Here is an 11,013-nt window from a genome sequence, read left to right on the forward strand (position 1 = left end):
TTTATTATGTATCTACAGTCCTTAACCAGCCTTTCTTGCCCATTTGCAACATGGGTACTATTTAAATCAATGTAACAAAAATTTCTATGATGTTTCTATTTAACAGTGTTCTATATGCCACCTCTACCAGTTAGGAACTACAAATTCCCACTTTTTACATTTAAAACTCAGGTCTGTACTACATTGAAGTTTCTCTTATCATTTGCCATTATTTCTCATTAAAATCTGTCTTACTGATTTTAATTGGTGCCTAAGTCTGTGTTTCTCCGACACAACTCAATGTTTCTCAACTTCTTCAAAATATTGTAAGTTATATATACTTACGGAATGTTAGAAATGCACCTTTCACAGATTAGGACATACACAACCACACAACACACACACATCACCAACTTTGCACTCATCATTAGTAGTCTCCCAACTTCATTTTACATCAAAGAAAAAGAAGGCCTTGAAAGTCTATTGATTTTCCCAAGGTTAGAGAATGCTTCTGGAGGGATTCTGAATGCAAGTCATAAGATTGCTAGTGCTAGGATTTTTTTTCTACAGCAAGGATCACATCTAGTGGGAGTTGATAATGCAGTTCTGGCAGACACATTTAAATATTAATAGCAATTAACTCAGAATGAATAGTTCAGGTCCTGAGAATGAAAGATTAAAGAATAACAAGGTGATATGCATTTGAAGAGAAGATAACAAATTCCTCATCACACAAGGTTATGATGCTGTGGGAAAGTCACAAATTAAATAGAGTAGATTTTCTTTGCAGAAGAAAACTGGAGTTTGGGGGAAAATTGGTGTACTGGCTGGTTTTGCGTGTCAACTTGACACAGGCTGGAGTTATCAAAGATAAGTGAGTTTCAGTTGGGGAAGTGCCTCCGTGAGATCCAGCTGTGGGGCATTTTCTCAATTGCCCCTTGTGAGGGGTGCCATCCCTGGGCTGGAGGTCTTGAGTTCTATAAGAGAGCAGGCTGGAGCAAGCCAGGAGAGGCCAGCCAGTAAAGAACATCCCTCCATGGCCTCTGCATCAGCTCCTGCTTCCTGACCTGCTTGAGTTCCAGTCCTGACTTCCTTTGGTGATGAACAGCAATATGGAAGTAAGCCAAATAAAACCCTTTCCTCCCCAACTTGTTTCTTGGTCATAATGTTGTGCAGGAATAGAAACCCTGACTAAGACAATCGGTAAAGGGGTTTTGAAAGCAAATTATTAGAAAAATCTACTGATCTTGTTTAATACCTACAAATACAAATAGTTCTTTTGTTTTGTTTTTTGTTTGTTTGCTTTGTTTTTTGTTTTGTTTTGTTTTTTGGATTAGGGAAAAGAAAACTAAATCAGACTATATTTGATTCATAATCCAAGTTTTGAAATTTGCTGTAAGTACTTCAGGAAGAATCTACAATATCTGAGTAAACAAAGAAGGGAATATGGTGAATAAATAAATAAATAAATAAATCGCTCTTTAAAGATATGAGGTATTTGACAGCAGTGATATATGACTTTAATCTCAGCACTCTGAATGCAGAGGCAGGCAAATGCCTGTAAGTTTTTGGCAGCCTCATTAACAGAGTACATTCCAGAACAGCCAGGGCTACACAAAGAGAGGCCTTGCTTGTCAAAACAAACAAACAAACAAATAGAAAACAAAGGAAAATAAAACCAACCAAAAAAATGGTAAGTGGAATGTAATTCATATTGAATATTAAGAAATGATAAGGACATGGTGAATGGAGCAAGATACCAAGTAATTTTGATGTCACAATACAGAAGACAAATTTTTTGTTCCTTCTTTGCTGCATTGCTTATTTCTGGACCTTGTGAACATGTTTTATATTGTATGGCCAAGGCTACTTTGGAGATGGCCAAATTACTCTGGATTGCCTTGGGGAAGGACCTACATGACCACAAGTCTCCTTTCCTTATGAGAAATATAGGTATGTCAGAATCAAAGAAGTAGAGAGCTGGGTGAGGGATGCACCCCCCACTCACACATACACAAGAGAGATAATAATGAAATTTAGTATTCCAACAGACCACACTATCACAAAATGTAGGCAGCTTCAACTGAAGGGTGAGAGGGTTTCTCCTTCTACAGAGCCTGCAAGATGAGCTCAATATTCCAAACTAAACTTATGTTTAGAGGTTACATTTGAACTACAGAATGGGGAAACAACATTTTTTTTTCTGGTTTGTTAGGGTTATTTGCAATAATTTTTTACAGTAGGAACAGACAGAGAATAGTAAATGCAGCTACCTAACAGGATAACTGAATATATATATTTTACTTATCCTGTCTGGCTTTTGCTATTATTACCTTCTAATTAAAGGGCCTTTTTATTAAACATATGTAGTTTTATGAATTAGTTTGGGCTGTATTGCAGTTTAAGGCAGAGAGGGAAGGGAATCAATGCTAGAGGGTATAAAATATAACTGTGTATATATATATTATATATATATATATATATATATTATATGTATATATATATATATATATATACATATAATATATATATACACACACACAAGCTGGAGTGTCATAATGATCTAGATGCGCCCTGACAATAGCAGAAGGAAGAAGGTAAAGATGATCACCCAAAACTATCATTATCATATTGCAACCTGGGTAGAATACTATGCACATATATATTGCAGGAAAGTATGAGAGACCCGTTACTGCAAGTTGCTCTAAAGACCCTCAGTGACTAAAGTCATGTGAGGTCTCTTCTACACAGATCAGAGCTCACATTGTCTGGGTTGAGAAAATAAAATGATAGGATCAGCACAAATAGAACATGATCGTTCAAATATTAATAATAAATAAATAAAAGGTAGACTAAGTAATCTAGAGAGTTAATATTTTATTCCCTCTAGCATTGATTCCCTTCCCTCTCTGCCTTAAACTGCAATATGACCCAAACTAATCCATAAAACTACATATGTTTGATAAAAATGGCCCTTTAATTAGAAGGTAATAATAGCAATAGCCAGACAGGATAAGTAAAATGGCAAAGAGCACTGATCATCAAGAGCTGGGCATTGTAGCTGAATCAAGCAAACGTGCAAGTCGAAGTAAGAAGAAAGAAAAACAAGGCCAGGCTGATGTCCGTGGATTGTTTTATAAACAAAACAGAATAAAAAAAATGTTATTGTAACTCACCAAAATGACAAATAGACAGGTCTCATTTCATGAAGAAGATAAGTAAAATGCAAATTTGTAATATTTTAGGTTATCCTATTGCAATCATACAATCATAGGATTGTACATCATATCCTCGAGGAGAAATGGTGACTGGAATTCAAAACTCCTAAGACAGGTGTTTTTCGAATTTAAATTATCTATCCTATTTTATGTAAAAAATTTTAATCCAGTAATATGACTTTTTTGGCCAACAATCACAAAGACATTCTAGGTCTGTGTCATCTGGTAGGAATTACACACATTTAATCCTCCTGGCTGGAATACAGACAAGTCTTTAGTACATACTTTTAATCCCAAACGATGAGGGTAAACTTAGTTTGTAGAAAGAGTCCACGCTGTTTCAAGGCGACATTATCTGCATTTCATTGAATGTGTGAAGTAATACACATTAATGATAACACACACACACACACACAAACACATACACACATGCCACTGTAACTCCCTTCCAAGCTACAGTCTCTTAAAACTCTTAACTTTCTTTTTCAGTTATCACCCAGTAACAAGGACTGTTCTCCGTTTCTTTGTCTGCTTTCACTTCTTCTTTCTGTAATGTGAGGTTCATATGCCCGGAAGCCTTTGATAACGAACAGTTTCAAACTCTGATGACCAAGAGTAGTTTAATGATGAGTATTGTTATTCTGTAAAGAGCAAGTGATGATTAAGTAGATATAACTGATTTGAACTACTGGTATAACTACTTTCTGTTAAGTTGTGTGTGTTATATGGTGAATAGTTCATTTGTCAATTATGTGATTTTCAAAATTAAACTAAAGTCGATGTCTTCTTTGAGGAAGCTGTCTCTTCAGTACACAGTAAGGAAATGCAGGATAGAAACTAAAAAGTAAAGAAGAGAGAAAGAGGGTACAGCACAGCAAAAACTAAACATAACACTTTTCCTTTCATAGCAAGCAAAGTGCAAAGCTCTTTCAGGATAAAGTGATTTGGGAACATGCTAACAGACACTCTGCCATGATCAGAGTATGCTGGGATGCTAAGACCTCTCATTGGTACTGGCTCTCTTGTTGCTAACTGTGAAATGGAAACCATTGCTTCGACACTCTTTTCTGTTCGTTTTGACTAGTTTCTACCTAGCAGCTTATCAAAAATGCTTATTGCCAACTTGCCCTATGCTTCAGGATGAGGGCAGCATAAATGTTATAGCACTGCACGGAATCAGACTATGACAAAAGTAACTGAGACTAAAGAACAACTTTTTGGAAATATGTTCTTTTGTTGGCATTATAATTTTAAAATTCCAGCCGGGCGGTGGTGGCGCACGCCTTTAATCCCAGCACTTGGGAGGCAGAGGCAGGTGGATTTCTGAGTTCGAGGCCAGCCTGGTCTACAAAGTGAGTTCCAGGACAGCCAGGGCTACTCAGAGAAACCCTGTCTCGAAAACAAACAAACAAAAAAAAAAAAAAAAAAATTCCATTTAGAAGTGCTCTTAGATTTTCTGATTTAATGACCAGGTTTCGCCTGACAATTATTCCTTTATCTTTTCTCTGGAACTTTGCCTAAAATCATTTAGTATTATTATAAGAATGAAACTGAGGACACTTAAGAGCTTTGGTTAAAAAATAAAAAGCAGAAAAATGAATGTAAGCCTTAGACGATGTACTGCATTGATGAATGTTTGCTGACTTTATCTAAATTTATTACGTGTGATGAAAAAGAACGTCAAACTAGTGTGGTAGAGCAGGGGTCAGGAATATTCCCAGAATATTTAACGGAGGTTAGAGAATTGTGCCACCTATTCCTCTGTTGTTTCCTAAGCAAGTGCCTCTTGCTAGTGGCCATACCAGTAAACCATTGATATGGAGAAGAGCCACAGTGATAACTACTGGTTGGGTCAGCAAGATTGGCCAGTTCCTTGAGTTATGCTTTGCCAGTATCAGCCATAATTCTTTAAAATGCTCCAGATTAGCATCTTGATGGTATCACATTTCCTATTACCCCTTCTCCTCCACAGGGTCTATGTGTGCTCACCTCTTGTCCCAGTCTCTACCACTCCACTCTCCAGTTCCTTTCTCCCTCTCTAGTTTTCTCCTCTTTCTTCTTACAATCCTGCCTCTGAATACAAAGTAATCTCTTTTTTTTTAATTAGATATTTTCTATATTTACATTTCAAATGATATCTCCTTTCCCAGTTTCCCCTCTCAAAAAACCAAAACCCTGTTCCCTCTCCCCTCCCCCTGCTCACCATCCCACCCCCTCCTGCTTACTGGCCCTGGCATTCCCCTACACTGGGACATAGAACCTTCACAGGGCCAAGGACCTCTCCTCCTCCCATTGATGACTAACTTGGCCATCCTCTGCTATACATATGCTGCTGGAGCCATTAGTCCCACCATGTGTACTCTTTGGTTGGTGGTTTAGTCCCTGGAAGATCTGAAGGTACCAGTTAGTTCATATTGTTGTTCCTCCTAAGGGACTGCAAACCCTTCAGCTCCATTGGTTCTTTCTCTAGCTCCTTCATTGGGGACCCTGTACTCAGTCCAATGGAAGGCTGTGAGCCTCTACTCTGTATTAGTCGGATACTGTCAGAGCCTCTCAGGGGGCAGTTCTATCAGGCTCCTGTCAGCCAGCACTTGCTGGCATCCACAGTAGTGTCTGGGTTTGGTGATTGTATATGTGAAGGATTCACAGATGGGGTAATCTCTAGATTGTCCTTACTTCAGTCTCTGTTCCATACTTTTTCTCTGTAACTCCTTCCATGGGTATTTTGTTCCCCCTTTTAAGAAGGATCGTAGTATCCACACTTTGGTCTCCCTTCTTCTGGAGTATCTTGTGGTTTGTGGATTGTATCTCGGGTATTCTGAGCTTCTGGGCTAATATCCACTTATCAGAGAGTGTATACCATATGTATTCTTTTGTGATAGGGTTACTTCACTCAGAATGATATTCTCCAGATCCATCCATTTCCCTAAGAATTTCATGAAGTCATTGTTTTGAGTAGCGGAGTAGTATCCATTGTGTAGATGTATCACCTTTTCTGTATCCATTTCTCTGTTGAGGGACATCTGGGTTGTTCCCAGTTTCTGGGTATTTACATTTTTACTATTATCTCCCAGATTTTCATCATTAAAAACCACAATTATGCTAGATTACTTCTTTTTCTCTTTTTTTGCTTAGATATTTTACTTATTTACATAACATATGATATCTCCCCTCCCAGTTTCCCCTCTGGAAAAATAAAATAAAATAAAATAAAAAACAAAAACAAAAACAAAAACAATAAAACCTGTACCCTCTCCCCTCCCCTTCCTCACCATCCCCTCCTGCTTCCTGGCCCTGGCATTCCCCTACACTGGGGCATAGAACCTTCACAGGGCCGAGGGCCTCTCCTCCCATTGATGACCGACTATACCATATTTCTATGAAGTTTGTACTTTCAATTCTTCTTGTGAGTCTGTGGTGTTAGTATGGAGTCATACTGCTTCTGTAGAGGTACAGGCACCAACTGATGTTCATTGAGAACATCACTTGAGAAGCTGACTTCCTAGAGTAAAACTGAAGGGAATACTCTAACAAGAGATTGATGGTCGATGGATCGTGTTCACCACCAATCAAATATTACTGAATGCAAATATGTTTTGTGAGATTTAGAGTCATGAAATAAAGAAATGTATGGGTCATATTGAAGTATGGATGACTGTGCTCTCATTTTAAGAGTCTCTGTGGTAGGATATTTCCAATAATTATGAGCCTCAGGAGAGACTCATGGTACACAGAACAACTGAACATGATGGAAATGGATCAGATTGTCCCTTGGTTTCACAGTAGCATTAGACCCATAACTTATCCTTATAAATACTGTGCATGTTTATCTTAGCTTAACAATCTGTATGTATTCACATAGCACTTTGAAGTATAATAGATTTTGGAGAATTTATAATATAGGCAGTATGACAATTCTGTATTCCTCATATTTGTTCTTCAAGAAACTGCCTTCACCTTTTCTTCAATTTTCTTTCATCTTTTAAAATTATATTATGCTTTATTTAGTCTATACATGTACATGAATCTAAGTAAGCATGTTAGCGTGTAAATAGGGTGACTTCTACATACCAAGGTGTGTGTGCAAATCAGAGAAGAATCTGTGGGACTCAGTCTTCTCCTTCAACCTGCTCATGTTTTACTGGGGAGTAAACTCAGGTTAGACTTATCAGAAAGTGGCTTTACCCTTTAAACTATTGTTGTGATCTTTAATTATTTGATAGTATTTTATAATCACTATCTTTCATCTATCTATTTATCTATCTATCTATCACCTATCTATCTATACAAATATATGCTAGTTTGTTTAATTTTCTTCTAATGAATCCAAGAATTGACATTCAGAACTAGGTCTATGCATTCTCACTGACCGTTGATTTTTTCTTTAAAATAAAATAAAGGCAAGTTCTTAGTTCTGTGGATCTATTAATTTCAGCAAACGTAGGGCAAGAAGTTATACTGGTTTCAAGCGCAAAAGGCATTTGAAAAGAAGAAGGTTTTAGAGCTCAAGTTAAATAGTTATTTCTAAACATATTTACAGAGAATTCATACCTATTTTACTCAATTAGTTTTTGGCTTAATAATATTTAAAAAACATGAATATAAACTGAAGTTAATATCAACCAGTATGCAACCATTTTAATAGTCTCATAAAATATTCTATCAAACTATTGATATGTTGTACATTGAAAAATAGGCAGCACAACTTAATAAAATCTCCTAAAGAAATTGTTTTTTATGCTTTATTTTCATCTAGATAATTATTATGACATATGTATGTGAAAAAAGCCTCTTTCAAGTCCATGTATAATGTGAACATTTTCTTCACGTAGGAAGTAAGTAATGTTGCTACTTAAGACCCTTTTATGAGATACCACACTTCTTTCAGATACTCAATAAGCATATCCATTTTCTGATATTTAATGAGAAAGAAGTTTAAGACAAGTATTTATATAAGCACTTTGTGTGGTCTGGAAAGCCATGTGACCCAGCGAGCCAGTCTGGAGCAGGAGAGAGGTCAAGACCTGTCCACATCTTGAAAATCTTATCCTGAAACCTGCAAGAGTAGGACTGCTTCCTCCTTGCTCTGGGACTGCATGACCTAGTAGTGTTGGAGCACACTGTGTGAAGTTGGGTCTCAGTCCTTGCTCATCTACCTACTGCATTCTCTAATTGGCTTTAATAAAAATTTGCTAGCTAATTAGCTGGGCAGAAAGTGAAAGGTGGCACTTCCAGGGAGGGAACAAGAAACTCTAGGAAGAATAAAGAGGAAGCTTCGTTTTTCTAGGAGACATGGGAGGAGGCAGATATAATAAGGGTGTGGAAGTTATAGCTAGCTATGTGGTTGGGTGGGCTAAGTGGTCCGATTCACATAAATGAGCTAGATGCAGGTCTGCCCAGCTAAGGCTTAAGCTTTGAAATGGTAAAAGGTCTCTATGTGGTTATTTGGGAAGCTAGCTGGTTAAGGAATAACGGGCACCCTGGTAATTTCCAGCATTGATTAATATAGAAAAATATGAATAATTTTGTAAGTGGCACTCAACTTATAGCAATTTAAATCCATGCTTACAGCCTGTGAAGGGCTGGGTAGAAGGCTAGCTAGACAAGAGACCTGGTCTATTTACAATAGAACAAAAGCAGACCAAAGCCTCAGGCATGATAAAGAGAGCTAGGCCTGAAGCAGCCTGTGAAGGCTGGAATCTACATGTGAAGCAATGAAGCAATGCCAAAGCAATGCAGGTTGGAGAGGCCTAGCCTGGCCAGCAGAAGGCTGTATCAGTGGGGCAGGCTTCTGGATTGAGCTAAGGGGAAGAATCTAGCCTCCACTGTGGAGAGCGGTAGAGCTGGAGAGGCATTCGCCTTGACAAGATGGCGCCTACATCCGCTGTCGACTCCTGGTAAACAACTGTTTTCGCATGTGCATAGAGTGAAAAGGCGCCAAGTCAGGCCCATCCCGGGCGTCACATGGGATGATGAGCAAACAGCCAGTCATGGGCGGACACGCCGTGCTGTGGTGTATATAAGCAGTGCCGATTAGTGGCTCGGGGTCTTCCTCTTCATGATGCAATAAATGCTTGCTGCAGAAGGATCCTAGTGTCTGCGTGTCTTCTTGCTGGCGAGACGACTGTGTGGGCTACGACTGGTGCCGAAACCCAGGACTCCAGGGGAGCCTTACAACCGCTGGTGCCAAGGAGACCCTCCGCTCACGGAGAGGATTCAGAAGTGCAGAACAAGGTAAGCTCTGAGAGGCATGCTGTTTGGTTTTAATTCCTCCGACCCTTCCTCAGGGTTAGAGAGCTCTGCCGAGGCTGCAGTAATTGTGCTAGTGGCGCTTGTTACGATGTCCATTTGGCACTTGATACATTCTTGCCTGGAGGATGAGAAATGCCGCGCCTCTGGTCGGGATAGGGGGCACTTGAGGAGTTACAAGATAGCATGTCAGAAACAGAGCGTAATGAGAGAGTGGGGGCTAGCCAGGATAAAAGGGAGAGAAAAAAGGGTATACCCAAGGACACAGACCCTCCGCTCGACCTGCGGAAGCGAGAGATAAGGGAAAGAATGCCCTGGGAGAGAAAACTAGGGAAAGGGATGGAGCTTCGAGACCAAAGCCCCTCTACACAGTTAAGAAATTGGAGGCCCTTGAGCTTGATAGCTCTGAGGAATTGAGCCCCTCCGAGGAGGAGGACTTGGAGGAAGAAGCAGCTCGCTATGAGGAAGAAAGGTATCATCCGGATGAGCATTTGCCACCTCTCCAGAATCGAAAGCGAAAGGGAGCGAGAGATTAGAGCCACTGAATGCTTTAGGCTGTCCCGCCTGCTCTTCCAAGTACACCCCCACTATACAATAATAGACACTGTTCAGATTCCTTTTTATCTAAAGGAGACAAGAGTAAGCTCTTGCGTGCCTTTCCAGTGTTTGAGAATGCCGATAGTGGCCGTGTCCATGCTCCAGTAGAATACACCCCTATCAAAGAGCTTGCTGAGTCAGTCAGCAAATATGGACCTGATGCCAATTTTACCATTATGCAACTTGATATACTTGCAACCATGGCAATGACGCCCACTGACTGGCAGAACACAGTGAAGGCTGCGCTTTCTAGTATGGGACAATACATGGAATGGAAGGCCTTGTGGCATGATGTCTCCGAGGTTCAGGCCAGGGCTAATCCCAATACGGAGGGCAATGAAAGGTACTGGACCTTTGACTTGTTGATGGGGCAAGGACAGTTCGTCTATAACCAAACGAACTATGATTGGGGAGCTTATGGCCAGGTCGCTGCAGCCGCTATCAAGGCATGGAAAGCTCTCTCGAAGAAAGGTGAGGCAGGAGGACATTTGACAAAGGTCATGTAGGGCCCTCAAGAGCCATTTTCTGATTTTGTGGCCCGGATGACTGAGGCGGCAGGTAGAATTTTTGGAGACCCAGAGTAGGTCAAACCATTAAATGAACAGTTGGTCTTTGAAAATGCTTCACCAGAGTGTAAGAGTGTTATTACCCCGAGGAGAGATAAAGGGTTGACAGACTGGATAAAAGTTTGTCGAGGACTAGGGGGTCCACTTACCAACTCTGGCCTCCCCGCTGCTATCTTACAAAGTCAGAAACAGTCAGAGCCTTCAGGTCACAAAGTGTGCTACAATTGTGGGAAACCCGGTCATTTGAAGAAAGACTGCCATGTCCCCATGCAACGGAGGGTACCAGGTCTTTGTACCAAGTGTAGGTGGGCTATCATTGGGCAAATGAATGTCGTCCGGTTAGAGACATTCAGGGGAAAATTATCCAACATGATCATGAGCCACAAGAAAATGAACCTGACCCC

General features: G+C 39.9%; 1 pseudogene; it reads left to right on the forward strand.

Annotated features, from left to right (window-relative positions):
• Positions 1 to 4,812: 4,812 nt before the first annotated feature.
• Positions 4,813 to 11,013, forward strand: part of LOC116084217 — a 7,900-nt pseudogene continuing 1,699 nt past the window's right edge.

The sequence above is a fragment of the Mastomys coucha genome, unplaced genomic scaffold, assembly GCF_008632895.1.
Source record: "Mastomys coucha isolate ucsf_1 unplaced genomic scaffold, UCSF_Mcou_1 pScaffold9, whole genome shotgun sequence".
In the NCBI taxonomy this organism is placed as follows: Eukaryota; Metazoa; Chordata; class Mammalia; order Rodentia; family Muridae; genus Mastomys; species Mastomys coucha.